The 26,260-nt window shown below is 39.6% G+C and overlaps 1 protein-coding gene across 7 annotated transcripts in view; it reads right to left on the bottom strand.

Moving 5' to 3' along the window:
- Positions 1–26,260, bottom strand: part of dnc (phosphodiesterase dunce) — a 144,333-nt gene that overhangs the window by 99,235 nt on the left and 18,838 nt on the right. For 2 of the 7 annotated variants that reach the window (XM_064700702.1, XM_064700704.1), the window contains exon 1: positions 21,434–21,587. The exons of 4 other annotated variants lie outside the window; for them this stretch is intronic. The gene's annotated coding sequence lies outside the window, so the exon portion shown is untranslated. Of the gene's footprint in view, positions 1–21,433; positions 21,589–26,260 lie in introns of those variants that run through there. One more of the 7 variants, XM_064700703.1, reaches the window with a different exon arrangement.

Genomic DNA, 26,260 nt, shown 5'->3' with positions numbered 1-26,260 from the left:
AAACAGTTTTATATACAGAGATAGAGATATATGACCCAATTAGTATGACATACTATTTTAAATACTTGTAGCAGAGAGTTAATTGACGTATTTTTATTTCATCTTATCTTCAATTATACCTTAACTTGTCCAAGCGACTTCTAAAAAATTGGCAGCACTACGAGATTCAACCAAGCACTCCTAAATGTTAAGACAATCTAGCAAATTGGCAGCACTCACTTGAAAACAAAAGCAACCTAGTGAAATGGCAGCATTTGGAGATTTACCCGCCCACTCCTAAATATAAAGGTAATACACTATAGGAAATTGGCAGCACACCGAGGCCTATACACTCACTCCTAAATATATGCAAACATTTCGAAAACAATTTAATTGGCAAAAATAATTTTGCCATCAGTTGTGTGAAACTGGCAGTGCTGGCACTTAATTTGAAACAATGCGTTGCCAGCTTGTTGCAGCTCATCAAGTAATCGGAATTGATTTCCCATTTCCAATTAGTGCAGTTGAAATATTTTCCGAGCACGCACAAATCTCGCAATTTTCTGTTTGTGGCTTCTTTTGTTCCAGCCATTATCTCGCACTCTTGGCCACATTATCATCATCGGCGGCATATTCTCCATTGCGCCCCGCCTTCATTGTGTTGTGCTCTGTCGCTGTCTCGTTTCTGTTGTTATTTATTTTTTGAGTCAGCTGCTTTGTTCCCCAGCCGCTTGTTTAAATATATTGTTTATTTTCATTTACTTGAAAACATTTTTTTGCGCTCACTGCGTTTGTTGTTTTCAGTTTTCAGTTTTCAGTTTTTCAGTTTGTGTTTGCTTTGCTTTCGTTACGTTTCGTTGCGTTATGCTTTGCTCCAACACTCTCTCGCTCTCTCCCCCACTCCCACACTCTCCCGCTCTCGCTCTCGCTCTCGCTTTCTCTCTGTCTGATGTGTTTTCATTGTCTGTGTTTTCGTTGTTGTTTTTTCGCTTTGAGACGCCTTAAAGTATGCCACATGTTTAATAAACTTTTGTCTTGAATATTTCATTTGGTTTTCAATTATTCGCCGGGCTTTAAAGTCCCACTTCTTTATGGGCAACCAGATATTACCACCTCCACCGCATACCTCTCGCCATCCCGCTCCCCTCTTCGTCCGCACAACACCTTTTATGGGTCTTTGTTGCTCTCTTGTTGCTTTTGTGCCTGCGTGCAGCTAATTATCAGTCTGTTGCCCTCTAGCCACGCCAACTACTTTTACGCCTCAATATCTATCAGTGTTACTGTACCTGCCCCCTGTCCCTGCCCCCGCCCTTGTTCCTTCCCCTCTACCCAGCCTGTTCGTGTCTGTGCTTCGAGCAGCAGCCGCAGCAGTCGCAGCCTCAGGTTTTTTGTGCCCTTGTTGTTGTTGTTGTTGTTGTTGTGGTTGTTACCATCACAACGTGCATAAAATTGTTTATTATAATAATTAATAATGTTTTTTCGAGCTACCTGAACACACACACACACACACACGTGGGCAGCGTCAAGATGTCTAACGGGCAGCAGCACTAATTAAATTATGAAGTGCTTTATGCTACATTTACCCCACGTCGTTAATGCCACGCCCCCCCCAACGCCAGTGCTTCAAGCATCCAATCCGCATGTAACTAGCAAGCTGTGATGTTGTTTCTGCTGCTGCTGCTCAAATGCTCAGCCAGGCGACAACCCTTGCGCACACACACGCACACACACACACACACACACACACACACACACACTGACACAGACACAGCAGGCGGGTGGCAGGCCCAAGTTCCCGACAGCTCGACGGCTTCAAGTTGCAAAAAGGAAAGCGGAAACGGAAGCTGTTTGTGCTTGGCCTGAGCGTTTGAGGGCTCAACACGATACGACAGGACACGACACGGCACGGCTTGTTGCCTGCTGTATATGTATGTATATCAGAGGGTGTGTGTGTGTGAGTGTGTGCTTTTGATGGTGTGCGACGCGGCGGCTATTTAGGAACTTTTGTTATATACAAATTAGTAGGCAAATAAAATGTAAGGGTCAACAACAGCAATAACAATTACAATGCTGACTGGCTGTATTGGCAGGCGCCTGGTAAATTTAAGCACGGAATTTAAGCGGTCGCCTCATTATAAATCGTTACAAAATATGAATGAAAGCCAAATTAAGTTGTGGAGAAAACAAACAAAAGCTGTAATATCCTATTGTGAGTGAAAGTTTTTGGTAACTTTTCCGTGACAAGTTCATAAAATAAACACGTACACAAAAACATAATAAAATTGTCTCGCAAATAACTTAATGAGTGTGCTTTATGTGTAGCTGGCTTAAAACCTTAAGTACTTCTGGTAATGAGTGCATAGTTGTTATAGAATCGGATTTTAATAAATTTATATAACATTTTAAAATAAGTTGTTGGCTTAAGGCCAAGTTGTAATTTCATAGCCGCAGGCTAAAGTAGCTGGTATATTTTTTCTTTCAGAAAGTGTCTGGCAACTGACTAGAACTTAAACAGCAAATTTATATTTTGCATTGAATGAGCTTAACAGTTATATCTATTCCTTAGCTGATTTGCCTGCAAGCTCTTGCTGGGGTAGAGTATTTCATATTCTGTATGTTACCCTGAAGTTGTGTTCATACGTTGCCAAACATTTATTTTATTTTTCTGGCTTGTCCCTTTTTTTTTTTGTATTTGCTTGGCTCTGATTTGATGTTGCGGTGTGTCATTCTTAGGCTTTACTTAACTTTACATAATTTGACATAATTTGTGAGTGCGTGTGTGTGGATGTGTGTGGATGTGTGTGGGTGTGTTTGCGCGTGTTTGCGCGTGGGTGTTTGTTGTCCTGTTTTTGATACCAGTCATATTTGGCATAATTAGGTGAAGCTCTCCTTTCCATTGTTATGCAAAAGGAAATTTGATGTACCGCACACCTACCAAGCTGCCAAGCTACAGGCCCCAGCCCCAGGCCCAGCCCCAGCCGCGCCGCTTCCCCAAAATCTGCCCCATCACGTTAAAATTTTATGCTTCATATTATTCATAACGATTTGCGGGATTGCATATATGTAGAAGTCAGTATATGGACCAATTTGCAGGCCAAAAATGTGCCATATGCCGCATTGCTTATCCTGTGCTTGTCGACATACTCTGCCTTTCAGGCTATACGCATTTGGTGCTCAGCAGAGATAAATATAAGCAGGAAAATGTATTGAACTTTCATACTCTTACAACATTTTGTACATTTATCAGGAATTTTTCAATTATTTTTTATTTTTAGAGTTTCGATTTTTGGCCGAGTTATTTTGTTCTTGGGCAAATTATCTTTGTATTCAGCTTTGCTTAAAAGATTTTGTAAGTGTATTTAAGCTTCGGCTTACACACATTTTCCTGCTTTTGTGCGTTCTTGCTTGCTTTTTGCATTTTAATTTGCTTGTGGCATAAATTGGCCTCACTTATGTGTTTGGGTTTGTGTTTGTGTTTATGTTGTGTCTTAAATTTGTTATGCATGTGTGTGCTTGTGTGTGCTGTGTGCTGATGTGTGCTGATGTGTGTGTATGTGACGTTATTTCTTTTGACTGCCGCTACTGCTGCTCTGCTGTAGCTGAGGGGTCATTTCTTACAGTGTTGTTTTTTTGTTCTTATATCGATTTTCACTGTTGAGCCAAAAGTAAATTGTGAGCGCAGACAAGATAAACGACAATAAAAGCGCAGGAAGCAAGCTCGAACCGAATAAAAAAAAAAGAAATACAAGAAAACAAGCTGATGATGTTCCTGATGTTGCTGGCAGTTGGTTTAGTCAACAGGTTGTTGCTTAGTTGGCCCCCAGGATTATGGCGCGTGTCGCTTGTTTAAGCCTTGTTCAACATTTCCCACAAATATTGTGGCCTTATGACATTCTGTGTCTCACTGTATTGCAACGAGACGAGAACTGAAATTCCGAGAAGCGCCAATCCGCAGGGGATTTAAAAAGTTGCTCGTGGAATAGCAAGTAGAGGGATTTAATGTGCAAACTTACGGCATATGCCCCATGGACATCGTGGCCATTAGAACTGGCTCAATCATCATTTGACTCACTGTGAGATCGGCTTGAATTGGCCGGCTAAAGGCTTGGAGCATAATTTAAGGTCCTGTAAACAGCAGGCTAGAAGTCGCTTAGAGCTTTTAAAAGCCATTTAAAATATGAATAAAAAAAAACCAACCTCAGCCACAACACATGCTCCCAAAAAAGATTTATTTTAAATTGATACAGAACTGCATAGACACGATGCCCATGTATTCCACAACCAAAATGATGGGGAAAGGAATCTGGCCACGTATCAAACATGAAAAATCAATTCGGAAACTCGATTTAGTTCGCGTGCTGCACAATTTTCAGCAACATCACCTTTGGGCCTAGAGCCCAGCTGAAGGCTCATTTTCAATTTAGAATGTTGTCAGCCCGCCTGACAGCCGAGAGTGGCCCGGATCGCGGCCTTTGTATGCCACATTCACCTGCTGTGCCGCGTCAAATTCTCGTGTGTGCAACAACATTTTGGGCGAGACCAGGACAGCCCAGTTGGCAACAGAGCTCCCTTAATGCAATTCTCCCACTGACGGTTGTGGATTGCCAGTTTTTGTGGTTGTGCTTTAAGCTTTAAGCGTTTGACAGTTTCAGGTGGTTACGTTTGGAGAGCACAACAATTAGCCAAATGGATAGCTGGCTAGCAGAACCTTTAACTTCTTGGCCAGCACGGAAGAGCTTTCAAGTGAAAATGCCAGCTCAGCTCTTTGGGTCTCAAATAGCTTGTAATTAGAATAACAAAGCATTTTCACACAATCCTTTAAGCTTTCCCATAGTGTCGGTCATGCCAGAGCTTAGCTGAACCAAAGAGTCCGTCCATTCGGCATTCAGACTCTTTCAAATGTCTGTCATTAAATTTGTTTAATTCGTTTGGTAGAGCATTTAAGTTTGTTTTCAACGAAATGGCACCGGGAACGTTTCGATTGGCCGATAAGTGCGTTAATTTCAAAATTATGCGTTTGCCACACGTTTGTACATGTTTTGAATAAACCTTTCCAACAATATTTCCCTGCCGAAAACTATCAATACTTATGGATAGTAACAGAAAAACAAAAATATCGATATTATCGATATTATCGAAATTGTAATCGATGTATTGACATCTCTAGTTTGGAGCTGATATCAAATAAGAACACAAAGGCATCGCCAGTAAAAATGTACAATTCATGCAAAAGCAAAACAAAATAAATTTCAGCATATTCTTCGCAACTAGTTAATAAAAAATGTTTATACAGCTCGAGCTTTTGGCTTAGTCAAGCGCACAATGGAACTGCCCGGCTCTTGCCGAAGATAATACTCAAAGGCATTATATGATTTCGTTGTATCCGAGTGCAGTGTTGCCTCTTAATCATAAATCAGCTTAAAGCTTATTTGCGGCCAACTATCAGTAGCTCTCGCTCATACTCTTTGTGCTGGTCTGCCGCTTGGCCAAGCCATAAATGTTGTTGCGCTTAAGGGTCTTCCAGAGGCACTCTCACAGACTAGAACGAATGGCACTTGCACATCCACTCGCACAAGGCGTACGCCGATCCCAAATCAAACGCCCAAAACCATCTATTAGACTTATGTATGTGCCTATTGTGCTTGCTGCATATTTTCGTCATATCCAGCTGAGACAGGGTAAAATATATATATATGTATGACTGTATGACTGTTTAGCGGGTGTGCTGACTGTTTGGCTGTCTGGTAAATGCTATTCGCAGATGTCAGCTTCCTTTTGCATTTCCATATTCAGCTGCAACGCCTGCTCCAGACCCCATCTTCGTCTCAGTCTTGTCAGCGTTTGGCATCAAGTTGACAGCTTTGAAGCTCTCGATGTTTGATGCCCGTCCTTGTAGTCCTCGTTGTAGCCTCGTTTCCCATCCCTCTCTCCCTCTCTCCCGCTCCCTCTCTATCTAACTGTTGACGTTGCCGCTGCTGCTGCTCCCGGCTGGCACTTGTAGTTTATGCAAAATATTTGCATTGCTCCAACAAACGACGAGCCGTTGTGGTGACACGGCGAGCGACTACATAAAATAAAAGGGCGGAAGGGGAGTGGAGTAGGTCTGGGAACGGATGACAGGCTGACAACTTGATGGCCGGTGAAGTGAAGCCACGAAGTTCCGAGGGCATGTGGAAAATGGCAATGGCTCCATTTCCAGTTTAGCTTGATCGGATTATAAGCCGGATGCTGCCAACTTTAAAACAGCTGACGCGCCATCAAAAATAAACAACAACTTCTGTTTTTTCAGTTGAAAACAAGCCCAAAGAGTTCACTTTTCGGCGTGACGAATATTAAATACACTTGCCTAAACATAAAACAAAACGAACAAAAAACATTGCAAAAGGTTCCTAAATGTTTCAGCTCTATTAGACATGAATTCTATTTCCAACTTAGCCTGATTTTGCTCAGAATTGGGTTACAAATTTGTCTGCAGCTTCGAGTAGCTTGTGATTGCTGAGTTTGATTGAAAATTCTTCTAACTAATTTTAAGACCGATTTTTCGCATAGAGCTATGTGATATAGTTGTTCGAAGTTGATCGGATCTTGTAAGGCGCATGATAGAACTTACATGCTAAAAAACAACAAAAAGTTATTTAGTTTTCAACCGTGGTTCTATGCAGTCGGTTTCGACGGCGCATCTACGCCAAGTTGTGTCAGCATAAGCTAATAGACAGCGACATACAAAAAATATATAAAAACTCTTGCGTTGCGACAAATAAAATAATAATACCCTTGGGAAGGGTATAGAATAACAAGGTAGCCGCCAAGGACACGTGGGGGCTGCCGTTGATCAGGTTTCTGATATAACTGATTCTGTATAACCTTAGGACCGTAAATATGCTCACATTTGTGTTAGATGCGCTGTCATAAACATTAGCTGTGGGCGTGGTCAACCTGATTAGCGACATAAAACAAGCTAATGACAGCGCTCATTAAAACAGCCCAAGCAGATGCGAGCCAAGTTTAACGAGATGCCAACCAAGAAGCAGGCAGCCAACAAAGTTTTTGGCCCATTATTTATCGGTTACTTAACCCTCACCGTTTGCCCTGGTTGCCTTGCCACCCCCCACCCCCCACACACACACACGCACACACGTGCGCACACACACATGTAATTAATCATACGCTTTGGGGGGTGCACAGGGGATTTTTACTTTAAAGCAGCTGCGGGCGCGCGGAATTAATAAATTTGGAATACACACAATGAGCACGGGCTGGAAGTGGGGTGTTAAGGGAGGCGGCGTGTGTTTGTGTGTGTGCGTGGAGTGCGTAGCAGCGGGATTGCGGCAGCAAAAGAAAACCAATAAAAATGATGAAAGACTTATGAGGCAGGCAGGCAGGCAGGCAGGCGGCAGGCGGCATTGGCAATCGACTGAGGCGAAAGAGTAAAAGAAAAGTCGCTGGCACGCTGCGTATACGTGATGAATGAAGGTACAACAAAATGCCAATGAAATGTCGACAAAAAAAAAAAACAGAGAACGAGAAATGGAAGAAAAAAAAATGTCCATAAAAATTGCACAAACAAACAAAGAGTGTGAAAAACCACACACAGTTCATTTCGTTCGGTCGCCATAGCAACTTTTGTGCGCGCAACCCAAAGATACCACGCAAATAATATGTGTGGCGATCATATAAAGCCACAGCGAACATGATGCGATATAGATATGATGATAAATGCAATTAAACAGAAAATAAATGAGTTTTTATAATTAAATTTTATTTAAATATGACGTCCTTTGTACAACTGTAAAGCACATTTTTTATTAATATTTTTTTTTTGTTCTGCCTTTTTCAGCTACATTTAATTTGATATCCCATTCCCTGCTGCAGGCAACAACAATATTTCATCTCTATCTGACAAAGGCTGACTTTTGTACGCATAAAAACCTGACTGGATTGAATTGAATTTCTGGCAAAAAAATATATATTTTCATAATATCAAAGTGAATATCTGATACCTGCTTATATCCTCTTAGTATTGAGTTAACTTTCGTTGAATTCAACACGAGTCTATGTTGTTTAACAAACTATTTTTTCTGGCGTGGGAGTACTAGATGATCTGACTAATGGGGGTTATCTGTTAGAGGGTATCGCAGGGCTTGCTGATTAGCAGCTTACCGAGCAGCTGGCACTTTGGCAAGAGTTTGGTTAAAGTTTGGACCATTCGTTGCAAATGCCACTCATTATTAAATCAAATTGACAGGGTTTCATTCGTTTTCCAATTCGTTGCGCAATTTCTGCACCATTGCGGTACGTGGCAAGAACGTGCAACTGCCACTGAGGAGCTGCAGCTGGCAAGTGGCACGTTGCGAAATTACAGTTGCCGTTGCAGGCAACGCAATGTGGCGTGCACACCTTTTGTACATTTTTAATGTCTGGCCAGTGACAGCTGTAAGCCAAAGGTCCACCATTCTAGATTGGGCGGGCAGGGGGCGGTGATTGCTGCAAATGTTGGGCAACTTTGCGCTCTACTCAGACAAGTTGCTGGCCGCAAAGTTTTTTTGGACCCTGTGAGTTATGTGAGTGCGAGTTATCCAAGAAGAATGGTCGAGAGCATAGTTAACTCAAGTGCAATCAATATGGCATATAAATAAGCATGGCCTTATTATGTGCACCACTCAAGAGTCGACAAAACGCTGACTCGATGGAGCTGTGTGCGAGCTTGGAGCTGGAGCTTGTGCTGCAAACGGTGGCAAAAAACCAATCATTATGAAACATGCAAAGAGTCGATGCTGCCGCTGGCAACTGCTGCAGGCAGCTTAACTGGGCCAATTGGCAGGCGGTGGTGGTTCTCGGGGTTGATGCCGCCTAAATACTGGCAAATTGCTTTGGCCCCGTCAACGATACCAACATCCACACCAGCCATTGACAGGCCACACACACACGCCCATGCACACCCACACACACCCACACACACCCACACACATGCACACACATACTGGTGCTTAGTCATAATTGGCTTTGCCAATGAGTGCATATTTCTAATTTTATGAAAGTCCAGCCACCAGCTACCTATTACCTGTTACCTGCTGCCAGTTACCTGTTACCCTTTGCAAATTTACCTTAAGCGTTGACAAAGCGCTGAGCCAGTTGCCACTAGGTGGGCTGACTGTGTAGGTGTGGCCTTTGAGGCTGTATATGGCACATGTCATATATTTGAATTCTTGTTAGCTTGCTGGCATTGCCGGTGGTCTCTTGTCACTAATTGCATGCACAGCTTTTCGTTTTGCTGCCCGGCCACACTGTGAATGGCAGGTAAAGTTTACCTGCATGTTGCAAAACTTTTACCTGATTCAATTAGATCAAAAAGTTGAGCCCTTCAAGAATTGAATTTCGCAACGAATTTGCACGATTCTATAACTAGAAGATTTCAGAAATGTTTATCGATAAATTTAAAGATATTTTCAACATATATTTGCAATTATGTTCGTATTGAATTGCTTATCAAATACTTCTTTTTCCAAATCATACTAATGCACTTTGATTATAATCTATTCGATATCTTTTATATTTTCGAGATTCTCGATATTATTATCGAGGCATACACAAAAATTTAAATGAAGCTTCTTCGATAAATAAATTCCCTTTTTTCTTACTTTTTCAATCCTAACTAAGATATTTATATGTTAATCGATTCGCTATCGTTAATTTCCTGCTATTTTATACTATCGATATTCCTATCGATGCTTTAATATATTAAATTATTAATTTAATCAAATTCTTCTTTATTAAAATTGCGCCAGAACATGTTTATTGCAATCGCAGCATTGGCTTCGATATCTTCTATATCTTGCTATTGGACATTCTCGATCATTTTATCGACGCATACATAAGTCTTGCAGATAATTGAATCCTTTCGCCACAAAAGTTTTGTGTACATGCTCAACAGCCTATCCACTAATTCGATAAATTGCCATAAAATTGATTGACTGCTATAGAAATCAAGCCACATTTATGCATATTCTAAAGTCTTGCTTCCCATCAATATCCAACTAACCAAATATCACTAAATATATATATATATGTATATTATCATGAGCTGTTCATATCAAAGTCAGAATCTGTTGGTGTGGATACTTAATAGACATCGATTCATTTGATGTTTTCGTTGTTTAATAACAACAACTATCACAGTGCGATAAGCATCCGAGCACTGTAAATCAAAATCATTGTTAAAGCAATGTCTAATAGTTAACAACTAGTTGTTATTTGTTTTGAAGCGCTTATCAGTTTGTTTAAAAGGCAATAACATACACATTAACATTAGCTATCGGGCAAACTAGCCAAGGGCGATAATACTATATTCTAGTGGATAAGCAAACACTATCTAAATTTCAACAGTCTGTCGTGTATTGGGAACGGCAACAATATTAATTGGGCTTGTTTTAAACATAATACTCTGGTTTCCCATGAATGCCCAACTTGTTTTTGTTACTTATTTGGGGTTTTATACACAGCTCAAATGTGACTCAGTTTCGTCTAGTATTTAATCAGCTTCATTTGATTTGATTCGATGTTGGGGCTTTGCTTCAACTAAATAGAGTTTCAGCTTAATTAATTAGTATTTGCTCTTTGGGCAACTTTGCCATGAGTACACCCGCACACTCGCACAAGCACAAGCACACACGCACGCACACCCACACAAACACACACATACACACTTAAAAGTGGTCATGGCAAAAGTTGCAAATGGCCGCAAAAACTTTTGCATTTGATTCCATTGAAGATTATTGTAGTGCATGCTGCCTGGCTGACTGGTTGGCTGGCTGTCTGTTTGTTGTTGCTTAGTTATGTATGTCAAAAGCTAATCAAAAACTCATTGCAAATTCATATACAACAGGTAGCTGGCGCCAGGTAGCAGCTACACACAAAAGACACAAAAACCAGCGACAACAAAATGGCCGCCATGGAGCTGTGCCAGGCAGCCAATCAAAAGCTGGTCGGGGCCAAATAGAAGGTGAAAAATAAAAGGAATTCGAAATGAGAAAAAGGCTTGGATTTAAATGTTTGGCTAAAACTTTATGCGGCTGCAAAAATAGCAAAAACAGCAAAAACATCACAACCAAAAGCAGAAGCAACGGCAACCACTCAGAGTGTAGGCGCCCCATTAAAACATTGTTAAATTGTTGGCAACCGAATTAAGTTTATGGGGCGGTTGGGGGAGCTTGCTGCGCCTGAAAGTTGCAAAGTTGAGAGCAAACAACTTTAAACTTAAACCGGATATAACAGCTAGCCAAAGATGAAATACCCTAACAGACATCAATCAATTAGAAAGTTTATATGTGTGTATGCAAACGGTTGATAATCTGATCTTGAGTCAAATCTGTCAAGGATTTGATAGGATTATTTAAATTTTAGATATCAACTTAAGATTTAATTGATAAGCCGATATGAAGTCCAATATGTCGAGGATGCGAAAGTATTTTTTTAAGTTTAAGATCTAATATAGCTTTAATTGACTTCATATGATTATCCGATGAATGATGAATTCTGTCAAGGCTTTGAAATGATAATTTAAATGTTAAATATAAGTTTTAGCTTTAATTGACTTCATATGATGATCTGATATTGATTTTATATGATTTTCCAATCTTAAGTCGAAGCTGGGAAGGGTCTAAAAGGATTTAAAATTTAGCTTTAATTGACTTCATATGTTTATCTGATATTCGACTCAATATCAGACAGGGATTTAAAAGGATTATTTAAATTAAAGATATCGCATTTAGCATTAATCAACTCCATATGACCTACCGAATAAAATACGAGACTACAGTAAAGATCTAGTTAAGCTCGTTCACTCGCAATACATATCGCATTATAAACAAAACAAACTAAAGAGCACATAGTGCAAAGTTATCTTTTTGTGTGTTCACCGACTTAGTTTGAGTTTTGCTTTGCTTTCGAGGGATGCGAAACAGAAAAGGTTTTTCAGTGCAGCCTTAAGCCTCAATAAGTTACAAAATTGTATTACAAAACATTTATGGCAGGGTATAAAAAAAGAAGGTCACGTAGCGCTTTCGTAAATTTCAATTAGATTTAACGAATTTTTTTGGCGCCTTTGCCTCGAGCTTCATAAAAAGACAAATAGTAAAAAAAAAAAGAAGAAGAAATTGTATAAAATTCGGCAATATTTTCAAGTTCTATTGAATTTTGTTGTTGCTGTGGCTCGTGATATTGCTGCTGTTTTTGTTGTTGTTGTTGTGAATATGAACACTTTGGCATTTCGATATAATTTGATTGTTTGATTAGCGCGTAATTTTGTTTGAGCAAAAACAGATTTCCAATTGACCAAATTCAGAATTTCCAAATGGCCATAGAAATTAATGAATAAAAAAATAATAAATAAATAAATAATCCAATTATTGCTAATAAAACACTGGACAACAGAACTAATAAACAAATGAAAAGATTTTTTTCAGCTAAATGAGAAAATATTTGTATAAAGCTTTTAAAAATAAGATTTGATTTTCATATTGTTATTTTTATAGACGCCTGTTTTTGCTCACTTTAAATTTGAGCCCGCAAACTTTGCTGTCGAGTGTAATTAAAGGGCAGTGTGGCATTCATTTAAGATGATATATTGGCCATTAAGGCGATTGGCCGAGAGGCCATTTGGCTCTGTACTATTTCGTTTGTCTTTCATGTTCCCTACAATTGTGCGTAATACTCGCGCATAAATATTTCCAAATTGAGCGTCAACTGGCACGAAACAGTTGCTGTCAGCTGCAGTGGGCGGCATTAATATCAGGTGTAGCATGTGGCGTCTGTTTGGTTGCCAATGGGATGTGGCACAAGGTGCAGAGTCAAAGACGTGAGAGAAAATCCACGCGGGGCAGAACAGCTCGACAGGAGCATAACCCTCGCAATGATGATGATGATGCCGATGCTACTGTTGCCGATGCTGATGTTGATGATGATGATGATGATGATGATGTTGCGGCTGCATACCGTTAATTACAATGCTGTTATCATGTGTCGTACATGTGTATATGAGCAGGGCTTAGGGCAGCATCGCATTACTTGGCTGGTTTGCTGGCACGCCAGCTGCTGCTGGTTGCCGGCTTTGATGGCCCGAATGAAAGCATTGCGCCTTTGTCCACGGCACAATGAGCTGTAAAACATGGCATCGGCAAATGGCAGCAGCAGGCCAGCTATGGCTATCCGCCTTATGCGACCCACACCTGCCGGCGGCAACTGTTGCTGACGACTGCCGCATGCCGCATGCCGCATGCCGCTCCACTTCGAGATGAGAGTGGCAATCAACAGTTGTGATTGTTATGCAATCGATCAATTTGATATGATAAATAAGAGAAATTGATTGAATATTGATACAATTGGCAGAGAACATGATGAATGAATTTCAGTTAAAAAGGCGATTTATATGAATTCACTTGTTTAATTCAATTCATATGCATATCGATAAACCCATTTATTTCGTTAAGAGGCTGCGATATGCCCTAACGATGTTATCAGCAAGTGTGTCGAATAATTAAAAGGCAATTAATAGCTTCAAAATTGTTATTGCATGGAAAATGCAAAAATTTCAGCTAAGTTTTTGGAAAAATCAAGCATGTTATCGAACAAGCACATATCAACAATGCTTACGATTATCGATATGCTTAATTTATATGGAAAAGTGTGGTGAATACAAATAGGTCGGTTAAGTGTTGTTCAAGTGTGTGTTTGAAAAACCACATATCGATAATGCTTATGCATATCGATATACACAATTTATATCGAAAAAGCACATATGAACAATGCTTACGATTATCGATATGCATAATTTATATCGAAAAGGGTGGTGAATACAAAAATGTCGGTTAAGTGTTGTTCAAGTGTGTATTCGAAACACCAAATATCGATAATGCTTATGCATATCGATATACACAATTTATATCGAAAAAGCACATATGAACAATGCTTACGATTATCGATATGCTTAATTTATATCGAAAAGTGTGGTGAATACAAATAGGTCGGTTAAGTGTTGTTCAAGTGTGTGTTTGAAAAACCACATATCGATAATGCTTATGCATATCGATATACACAATTTATATCGAAACGTGTTTCTTTTCGAAGCTGAATCGCTTTAAAATTAAATTGCAAGCGTTCTTCCTTTCCATTTCGTGTCGACAATTGACAGAAAAAAAACAACTTTTGAAATTGCGTTTGCGTCGCGTTTTCGGCGACGTCTTGAAATAATTGAATTTGATTGTTTGGCTTCAAGTTGCTCAACATAGACTGAAAGCCAGCCGTTGCCAATATCAATCGAGTACACGGAAAAACGAGATGTGAATAAAAATAATGCTCAGCATTTACATGCTCCACACACAGAAGAGCCGCCAGTAACCAGCCACAAGTCAATTGACTCATCGATTTTCGATGTTTTAAATGTTTTCGAGTGCACTCACAGAGCAGCTAAAGGCTCTCAAAATAAATCGACATAGCACTTTAACAATCTGTAAATGAATATTGCGAATTAATCGCCCAATTAAAAATGCAAAGCTGTTTCTTTTCGCATATCGATGATAACGTAAATCGATGAGCTCTCCGCCGGGAATTGCAATAAACTTGTGAAACGTTTGCAGCATTAAATGCACAATTTATTATATTGCCGCAGTTCACCAGAGGTGTGAAATGTTGACCGTCGATTTGGCTAGCGATTTCAATGGTCGAAAATCGATGCCCAATATTTGATTGAGCTTTAATTGCCAATGGCCAAAACGCAACAGTGGATAGACGCCAGTAAATATGTAAGTGCGGAAAGATTTGCTTATTAGTTTTCGCAATGCAAACAATAATGAAGAAGACAATGTGCATGGCAAGGCATGGGAATTTTGAATGCGGCTACCAAATGTCATTTAATAAACGTCAAACGCGCTTTGGGCTAACAGATACTCTGCGGTCTGATGTTCTAGCCGAGCATTTATTGTACATACATATATGCAATGCCATGCGTACGCACACGCGCACAAAAACCATAGATAATCGAACCGAACGCACAGTAGATACACTGAGATGACAGTTGAATTGGACCAGCTGCTGAGTAATTGACAGTCAACTCAATTTGCATGCGATTCGAAATTCTCGGCAACTGCAACGAGAACGTTGAGCGCCTGGGAAACGCATAGATGCCAATGAAATTTGCATTTCCACATCGCATGGAAGACACAAGCTGCAAAAGTAACATGACATCAAAAGGTTGCACTTAGACAACTTAACTGACTGTTAGTAGCTAACCTTACTCCCTTATATGTATACTCCTACATACATATATGTATATCTATCAATAATATATATAATTTCATTCGGAGCATTCGTCAGGGCGTGCTGGTATCGAACAATTGAGTTGTAATTGACAGCGAATTCCCCAGCACTTAATGTGCTGTTTGATTTTACATTACAAAGATACAATATGGAATGAACAAGATACAAGAAACAAGTTTGCAGCTGTTAATGCAAGGCTAGTCATGTGCCTCGATTTATCGAATGGCATTTCTATTTGTACTTTTGGCACAAAATATTTACACAATTGACAGCTGTTAGATGCTCGCTGCTCGCTGCTACGTCAGCTTCGGCGTCAGCAGCAGCAGCAGCAGCGGCAGCGGCAAGCAACAAGAGCCGCAACAAGATTGTGCCCTTATTTTGTTAGCTACCTCCCCCAACCGCCCAGCCAAGGCCACCTCCACATGCATTATCCAAGCTTATTGTCACATAATCTCTGTCAACATAAAGCAGGCCACATCCTCGACTTCCCCATTGCCTCAAGAAATACACACACACACACACACACATATATATATACACACACAAGTCGCTGGGTCTTAAGAAGTGCTGCGGCTTGTACGAGTAACATCCGGATAGATATAAGATGACAAGGTGATAGAATCCACTGAGTAACATCTAGAAAATCTATTTATATGCAGCTCATACATACATTTAATTTTTCTCTTTCTTCAATATTTACTTTTTCAAATCAAAATATTTGCAGCTGTTCAAAATTATAATATCGTCTGTGTAGACAGTCTTGGGAAATACCGCATAAGCTGTTAGTTAAATAAAGTATTTTAATTCCCCTTCTATGCAATTTTAAATATAATGATCTGGCTGTGCACACTCGATCTTTGGCCAAGTGTAGTTCCATTTTACTTGTCGAATTCTCGACTCTGCAGCATCCGCTCTCTGCACACTGTGCGCAGTGTAAAGTCCAGCCAGTCTAAGTTTGTCAACGGGAAACTTTCTCGAATGGGCTTATTGAACTAACTTTGAGTTGTTTTCAACTTATAAATCTAATGTTAACTCATTTATGAGCTTAAATTATAACCTCAAATGGAATAGAAGTGCGTTGGGAACTTCACTTGTTAACATTCACACAACATAAGGCAATTGTGCGTATACGCAATTATTCATTTTACAGATATTTATTAAAGCTCTAGCTTGTGTGTGTGTGTACGTGAGTGTGCGTGTGTGACATTTATTTTGCACTTAGTTCTTGTTAAATTATACACGCCGGGTATCTAGGCTTAATTGGCTTTAGTGGTTGCAGCTACAACTTTTGCTTGACTTAAAAGGCAAGCACACACACACACACACACACACACACGGTTAGACACACGCCCATTTAATAACAGCTGAAAAGTTTTTGTCATTAAATTAGACGCGTCGGGGGCAGCAAATAATGAATACATTTTGGCAATCGTGCTACTGATAAACCTTTCTAATCAATCAATAAGCGAGCCTCACTTTTTGGCATGTTGCATAAACTCGTCCAATAGAAAATGGCAGCCATAAATGTTCCCACGGCACACACACACACACACACACACACGCACACACACACGCGCGGACATACATGCACGCACATATTGATTATTTATAGGTTTTGTGTGGTCTCAGGTTCAGGTTGGGCAACCAATTTGCATAAAAAAAAGAGAGAGAAAAAAAATGCCAAACTGAGACGCAAATCGAAGCTGCCAACCTGTCGCTAGTCATTTATTGTGCTGGACATTATTATTATTATTGTTGTTGTTCTTTGTGTTGCTGTTGTTGTTGTTGTTGTTGTTGTTGTTGTTGTTGTTGTTATTGCGGTTGTGGCGTGCTAATGGCAAATTAGGGCCTGCAATTTGTGTCAAGTTAAAGTTCGTATGGCCAAAAGTCAGCCATTTTATGGGCAACAACAACAATTTGCCAATATCGCAAATTAAACAATTTTAACCTAGTGGCAACACTGGCAGCGCTGCCATTCATATGCACGAAAACAGCAACAATTCGGCTTGACATTATAAAATATGATGAATTTAATTTGTAATTAGTGCCCGACCAGCCAAATGCCAGCACGAGGAAAAGCAACGTTAATTGAAAATAACGAACAGTGTGAGTACAAAGTGAATGCTAAGTGAATGCAAGAAAATTGAGGAAAATTGTTTTGCACAGGCAACTTGAGTGACAAATTAGATGGAAATGCTAAGTACAAATAAATATACTTGCCAACCCAAATTAATGATTGACATCGGGCTGGGCGGGTTGGTCGGTGGCAAACGAAGAGCCACGAATATTTATTCGACAACAAGTGCTCAACAACGAATACAACTGAATCATGTTGATTATTCAAGCGTAATTTGATGCCAGCTATTATTGAGAGTGCCGCAATAGATTTTCACTTTATCACAATAGCGATTGGTCTTGATTGAAATAATCGTGTATACGAGAAACATTCTTCAAATAGAACAATTTATACTAATTATTTACTTAGGCATTTATTAAGTGTTTAATAGCCATGAACACATACGTCAACCAAAAGATTTGTCAGCTTTAAAATCACATGCTTATTCAAATGGAATCGGTTCTGTATAGAATTTTTGATTTTGGCTTTGAAGTGTTTTTATGAAAATTGAGGAATAAATAAATAGAAAAGCTGCGAATCGGGTTTGAGTCAAGCCGACTTTCTATTTATTGTTTGTTGTAGGTTACTTCGAATCGAACCTTAAATCGGATGTGTTAACCAAAAAAGAGCCGAACCTAATCATAAATGAAAATTTTTATTTCGATTTTATGGGCACAAATATGACGTACAAAAGTATGTGAATGCCAAGGCTCATAGCTTACCTTTGAAAATAAGCTGTTTTTTCGTCAATTGTCAGCGAATTGGGGAAGAGTATTCAAAAATGAAATACTTTAAATCAACATACCAATTTTGGTATATTCAGCTCTTATGAGCCTCGATTAATGCTTCAAAAACTATATCTAAAAATATATATTTATCGATATTATATGGAAATGGGAGAAGATATTGAAAAACTGATAAGCTTGCGCTGCGTATGATATATTTATAAAGCAAATTGCATCTATTTCCCTTTTTACACATTTTCAATGGTTAAATGGACAAAAACAAGATTATGAGCAGCAGTTGAATGGTTTGTATAAGCACGCACCGGCCTAGGATCTAGCCACAATGTGCTGAATGTGTGGAATTGCAATAGCAAACGTCAGTTTCAAACCAATTACGCATATGAATGAAATGAATGCAGCCTTTTGAATGGATCCTGTTGCAGCTGTAGCCACAAGTTGCAAGAGCAAGTTCTTTGGCATTTTACGCTGTTGCAATTGCGTAAGAAAAGTTTATAAAGGACGCAATTCTTACATTTCATATTAGCCAAGTACAAGTACTTGGGATGGGGAAATGAATGGCAGAGTGTGTTACTCTGTGTGTGTGTGTGTGTCAGAAGCATGCGAAACCTCAACCTCAGTAGATGTTTGCTTCATCCATTTGAATGTATATTGCCTTAAGGCGCATATGCCTCATGCCACGCCAAGCAATCAAGCAACCAACCAAACACCCAAAACGAAAAACCCCACCCACAATTTATCCACAGCCATCTTTCAGCTGCCAGGCAAACTCACTTTTTTTTTTTTTTTACATTTTTCTATGACAAAATGTGAGCAATTTTCAACAAATTTGTCTTAATTTGCCAATCAACTGCAAAATGTATTTAAAGTAAGCCAGAGGCAGAGGCAGAGGCAGAGGCAGCGGCAGTGTCTGCTCGGTAGAGTGTTGGATAGCGAATGGATTGGCTATGGCTTTCGAGTGTGCTGTCCGTCGCAATTGCATAACAGTAATTGACACTGTAAATGCAAATCCTTTAAGTGCCGCTGAAGTGCAGGCCACTTGTGATGAGTGCGGGGCGTCGCCTCAGCCGCTTGGCAGTGTGGCAGTTGGCAGTCAGCACAGTCATGTCGAGAAGTAATCACACACACGCACAGACACCTATTGTGAGCATATATATTTAGAAAATGGCATATGTTTAAAGTTAACACTTTATCTCAATCTTATCACAATCGACGCACACATGTGTCGCAGCTTATCAAACAGCTCAAATCTCGAAAAGAGAGCGCGACAGTGTGAGGCGTGGCGCGGGGGCGGTGAACTGAGCCTGGATGTCGGCTGATAAAAATGTGCTACACAGCCACAATGTCGCCTATTAATTGATGTTCAGATTTCAGCTACTGTGAACAAGCATTAACATTGTACTACATGCAACTTGTGCGCGATACGGGTTAAAAGTTGTCGCACAGTGCAAACAATTTATGCGTGTTGCGGCCCAATACTTGAGACCCGAGTCTTAAGTCGCTGCTGTTTTCAACTATCTAGTGCCCGTGGGCGAGCACAGTTATCTTATCGGGCCTGGCTAAGACCCGCTGCTTTAAACAGCTTTAGCGGCCAGCGATACGATTATGAAACGTGTCGCATTTCTCCAGCGTGATTAACTTAGTAGGCAAAACAGTCCGCCCAAAATATGTATATTCTCATATATATATATATAAGTACCTTAAGTGGCAACCATATCAAATGCACGAAAAATAAATCATCAAACCGCAAATAGGTAGCAAGTGGGCTAACTTATGTGCGGCATTGTATAATTTACAAGGCAATCATGTGGCAATTATCTGGCTCATCAACAGCGGCAGAAGAAGCTACAGCAATTGCATTTGCAGTTGGCTGTGCGTGTGTGCGTGTCCGTGTGGGAGAGACTCACAAGTGGCGCCTCAGCTTTGACGCCTGAGTGCAAGTGAGTGTTTGTGTGTGTGTGTGTGTGTGTGTGTGTGTGGGTGTGTGCGCGTGGATGTGTAAACATTTAAAGTCACATAGAAAATAGATGCATGGGCCTTAAATTGAATCAAATTAGTTGCAATCATTGTAATCAATCTAATGCACAAATGATTTGCAAAGTTAATCAACTTTTGATACCTCTTCACAGGTTGGATAAACTCAAGAATATTAAAATCGAGAATGTATGCACCGAAGCATCAAATTAATCCTGCGATGCTACCTCTCTGACGTTTATCTCAGTATTTAGTCAAGTTTCTTTCAGCATTTAGTCAAGTAACTGTCAAAGTTAACAACCATTTTTAACAATTTATTCAGCAGCCAAAGCTATCTGTGTAAAGTTAGCCGTCGACTGCCTGAAGAAGAATGCACATTCATGTAAATATGCAGACGTATATGTCAGCAGCCAAAAGAAAAATTAAACATCTGGAAACTGACAGTTAACTATGCGTTTTATTAAATATCAACATGCCCTGTCAGGCTGTCGTTGAGGTGTCGCCAAAACAATTGTTGACGTTTACTTGACAGGAGCCGTGCAAGCAAAGAAAACTTAATTTGGCATCTTGTCAAGTAACAGAAGCTTTAAAAGACGCTTTAATTTTATTGATCGATGGGTAAGATATTTTGTTCGCATTTTAATTGGAATGCAATTTGAATAAACTGAGTACCCGAGAAATTGTGTGCCTGGTCTAAGACAAATGCTGATACACCGCATTTAATTAGATTGAAGCAAACTGCAATTATTTCGCCAGCTCCAATTAAGCTGAAAACCCTATGAATATATGAATATAGTCACAAATGTGCATCATTATTGGCTTGGGCAACAATATGAGGTCCATGCCGTTGCATTCGCATAAGATCTAGCAAATAATTGCTATTTGTTACACACATATATATAATATATGTATATATTTGGTATATAACGCATTGAACTTCTCATTTTGAGCAAGAGATGTTGGCTAACAAAATTTAACCGCAAATTGAATTAAATGCAACCGAGTGCAAATGTTGAACATGCAAACAAGAACAACAAACATGAGCACAGACAAATATCCTGTGCTCTCGACGGGCACACACGGCGGATGCGTAATGTCTGATCCGTATTTCCTTAGCGGTTGTGCGAATATATTTTGCACAAAATTTCGAGTGTTTCGAGCTTCAACTGCAGTTAACGTTTGAGTTTACCGCTTCGAGTTTGAGTTAGAGTTTGAGTTTGAGTTTGAGTTTCAGCTGCAATTTGTAGTTTTATAATTATTTTAAAGTTAATTATATTATTTGTAGTTTCTGTTCCGTTTGCTGTTAAATTACCTTTTGTATCGCTGTTTCTGACGACCTTCCTCTTGTTGCGATGCGTATATTATTGCTGTTGCTGTTTTATTTATTTTCCTTGTTTTTTAAATGTATTTTGTATTTTTTTTTTGCAGTTGCTTGTGGGGTTCGGTGTGTGGTAGTTGGGCGAGTGCCCCCAACTTGACTTACGGCACAATTTGTTTCGTTTTTAATTGCTTTTTAGCTTTTGGTTTTGTGTTTTTTTTTATTTTATTTTTTTTTTTACTTATGCGTATGCGTGATGTTTTTTTTTTTTAATTTCTTTTCAGAGATTTTTTGGTATGCTTGTCTGGAATTTGGTAAGCGGCCGCTTTGAAGGCTGCAAAAGCGGCCAAAACTGTTGGAATTAACGCGCAAAGAGTAGAAAAGAATGAATTAATTTTAAGCACACAGTGAAAATACGGAGAATGGCTTCTGCTCATGTTATTAATATTATTATGATATTCTTTTTGGTTGTTGGTTTTTTTTTGTTTTTTTGTTGCGTTCTTTTGTTCATACTAATTTTTCGTTAAATATTTTATGTCCTGGTTTTGCACCTTTTGGCTTTGGCTGGCCAGCGGATTTGGTCTCTGTTTGCTTTTGGTTTATTTTTATTTTTATCGTTAAATTTGTCGCCTGTCTTCGTTGTTTCAGAGCACAGAATTCATACACTCGACTGCGCGTTGTGTGTGTTTATAAATAAATAAGTTTCACATCTAATGGCCACCAAAATGAAATTCTAAGCCCAAGCCCAGCTGCAAACCAGCACACAAAGACTCACAGATACACAGTGAGAGAGAGAGAGGGAGAGAAAGAGGGAGAGGGAGAGGGAGAGAGAGAGAGAGAGAGGTAGAGCCAGTGACACCCAAAACGCTTAACGCGTATCTATGAGATACAACTACGCACACTTTGTTGCACTACGCTGTGCGTGAATTATGCGACACAAGCACTTAGCATTGCCGCAAAAACAAAAACCCAAGAACTGAAAACAATTTGATGAATTTCCACAGACAATATTGTGGCATACCCTGCATTGAGTACATCAATGCTATCGCCTGACTTGTCACAATATAAGCCGCAAAAGTTGCGTTAAAGAACTTAAGAACTTTTAGGAACTAAGCCTTTTTATTTTCTTTTTCTTTTTTGTGTTATCGATTTTAATGCATTATTATTATTATTCAAATACCAAAATATATGACAGACTGATAAATAGTTGGGCTTGCTATAAATAAATCAAAATGTATTTATATTCCCGCTATGAAAAGCCATGCTAGACTTTAATATGATCTCGTGAGCATATCTAGTTTGGTTATATCATGTGTTTATAAATTTGGGGGATTTTGGGGAACTTTAGATTGGAAATGGTAAAAATAACAAAAAAAAAAAGAAACGTTCGTAATCAATGCTGATATATTGAAGCTATATATGCGATAAGATACAATTGCGCAGGGAATATACGCTTTAGTCAGTGCGATGAATTCTATAAGATAAAAGCCATATTCCAGAATATAATCGGATAATCTCTTAAGACAGGAAATATATTTAATATAATAACAAGTAGAAAAAAGTTTGGTTTTTAAGGGCAACAGATATTGACAACTGCAGTAGGGGCATAGAAAATTGTTTTAGAATTTGTTGCTATCGTTAGACCTTTATAAGATTTGTAGGGCATTTGAACTGCGGTGAACTGTGTTGTAAAATTGTAGACTGCTTTTCGCTTTTCATTTTTCGCTTGATGAGTATTTTAAAATAGTTTTCGGCTGCCGCAAAAATATGTGTTAATTTTTCTAGACATTGTTGTTTAAATGCGTTTACTGCTCTCGTTGTTGTTGTTGTTGTTGTTTTCCTTTGTTTTGGGGGCCGTCCAATAATTTTGATTGCTGCCAAAAATTCGTAGACAGACGGCCGCATTTTCGCCTGCCTGGGCTAAGGCGACCAATTCACTAAGAAAATGTGGACAACGTCTATCGCTCTCCCTCTCTCTCTCTCTCGCTCTCTCGCTCTCTCCCTCTCTCTATCTACTCTGGTTGCTACTTATGTCCAACACACTATGCCGCTCCCCCTCAGCCCTAGCCCACACCCGCCGCAACCCCTTAATAGTTGGCTAAGAGCATGTGTCGTATCGCGCTTTAGAGTTGACGCGTTTCTAGCGCTAATTGATAGCAAGTGATATGAGAAATATATTATTGCCGTGTGTTAGCTTTTGAATTTGATTTCTTTGAGTCATGCCACATATATGGACTCTTGGCCCGTTGACAACGGCTGGCAGCACAGTGACAGGTTGACTATCCAGATTTTATCTGGCTAAAAGGAGGCTGCTTGCTTCAAACCAATTTTGTTTCTTCTGGTGTTTTTTGGCTGCCATTCAAGGCTAACATTAATCATTGTGATTAATTGAAATTTTGCTTATCTGTGGAGCCACCTGACCGTAGTTTCAGCAAGGTAGATCATAGCGATAATACGCGTAATACTATACAAATTTAGCCAAACATCAAATCGCGTCCCTCTCGCAGTCACACACTCGTCACTCTCTCTCTCTCTCTCTCTCTCTCTCTCGCTGTCTGGCCATAAATTACAATACAAATTTCCCAGGCAGCGGCTTAAAATTGATGCTAAACAAACAACAACACTCAATAAAAGCAATTAATTTGTTGCAATAAATCGGGAATTGCCTGAAATGAGAGACGCCCACACTGGAGACAGAGCTGCCTTTGACAACTTTTCGATTCTCTGTGCCGTGCTCAGAGCTTGGGCCGTATACATAAACTGTAACAACCATATATGGGTCACATAGTCTATATGGTGTACCTTAATCATTGTGCTCATATATGGCTAAGAATGGCGCCCAAAACAAAAAATTTCAAAAAATTTGTGCCACAATTTGTAAAAAAAACACTGTATTTATTTTATTATTTTTTGATTCTATGAATTCTGTGCCCAGCAACAAGTTCTGTTTCTTTGTTGTTGTTGTTTTTGCTGTTTTTGTTGTTGGCTGTTGCACAAAATGATAGCAAGTATCTAAGAGAGTCTCGCGTTGGCTTCGCTTTTACACGCACATCACCTTTCCAGGGCTGTGCACTTTGATTCGCTTTCATAGCACCTTTTGCACTCAAAACGCGACACACAACAAAAAAAAAAAAACAAACAAACCAAAACAAAAACAAAAAAATATCATATAGCAATCGTGCCTAAGTTAGATATGGTAAAACACTCGACTTAACACACGGGCACGTTAAAGTTGTTGCTTCTGTTGTTGCTTGATGCAATTGTTGCTGCTGCTGCTGATGGTGAATTTGCTGATGCTGATTTTGCGGATGCTGTTGTATGCACGTGCTGCTGCTGGTAGTTAGATGCTGCTACTGCCGCCGGTTTCTATTTGACTAGTCGCTGCTACTAAACCTTCACGCTAGACGTTTGCTACGCAACTGACAAGTGGCAGCGATTCGTGACTTGCGACGAGCCAACAACGAGTCGCAACTCGGCTGCGGTTCGGTTCGCCGTACGTTCGATTTCAACATGTTGCGAGTGACGAGCGGCGAACACCGAGCGGCAAATGAAAGTGCAGCAGCGGTGGTATTTGCTGCACCGACTCAGCTTTTTGGCTCTTCGGCTTTTGCTGCCTGGCAGCTTGCAGAAAAAAAATCAAATAAAATTAAAAAGGAAAAAGTGCTCTAGTCGGAACTGTACGACTAAAAGATATCCTATGGCCGAGTAATTGTTACAAACATTCAAAATTTCTTCGACCCATACAAACACACAAGCACACACATACATATGCAGCGTATTTATCTTCCTTATTCTTCTTCACCTTCTTCCTTATAGTCCAATAATAATTAAATTTTCAGGGTCGATTGTAAAAATCGATATTTATCGATTATCAGAATTATTTACTTTATATTTAGAAATTTGAAGCCTTTCACTCTTTAATTTTCGACGATCAACTCGGCTGATCGAGAAGCTATATACTTTTTGAAGTCCGCTAAGTCTTCTTTTGGCCGTCTCTTTTTGGTACCCCTTGAAAGTGGGTGCAGGGCACTAACAGTTTTCGGCTTCGTTTGGCTGCGGCACGAAATTGGTGGGCAACTGCGAAAAGGGCAAACAAAGCAAACAAAAGCAACAAGAGCAAATAAATAAACTGCATCAGCAGCAGCAGCAGCAGCAGCAGTGTAACCCCTAGCAACATGCTGCATAGTGGTACAAAAGTGCATGCACTTATATATTTCAAATAGAGAAGTAGAGTAGGGATTCTTTAGAAAATCGGTTATCACACCAACTGAGCGAAAATCACTTCAAGCATAAGAGGATTACGATATGGTCGTCAAGAACGCCAAAGCAGAAACGTAAATTCAAATGCTTTCAAGCGAGTCTACTCGAGAGAATTATTGTACAGTTCGAATGGCGTGCTCATGTATGTGTGAGTATCTGTGTGTGGTGTTTCCAGACAGAAATTCAGCATACTATCTACTTGGCAGCTCCATTAGTGAGACATCCAATTGGAGAAGGAGAGAAAGCAAACGCATGCTATGTACATAAATTCATTATTGTTTTTTTCGTTTGTTTTTAGTATAAGTAGAGCATATAGTTATAAACTATATTTCGAAATGTATTTTTTTATACGACGTGTGTGCTTGTGTGCTCAATGGCCAGCATTAGCAGAGGGAACAGTAGGAGTCAAACAAGCACAGGCTTGGCAGTGGGAGTAGCAGAAGCAGTGTGACTTAGAGTAGCAGCAGGAGTTAGATATAACTGCTAAGCAATATTTGTTAAGTGTTTGAAGGAACCTTTTTCGAATCCGTTTCCAGGTGTTAGTTATTCTTTTGCCAACTA

Source organism: Drosophila montana, unplaced genomic scaffold (assembly GCF_035044405.1).
Source record: "Drosophila montana isolate Dmon_TW-CO22-7 unplaced genomic scaffold, ASM3504440v1 contig_1853_1, whole genome shotgun sequence".
NCBI lineage: Eukaryota > Metazoa > Arthropoda > Insecta > Diptera > Drosophilidae > Drosophila > Drosophila montana.
The sequence above is the reverse complement of the archived record's forward strand: the minus strand, read 5'-3'. Positions and strand labels throughout refer to the sequence as shown.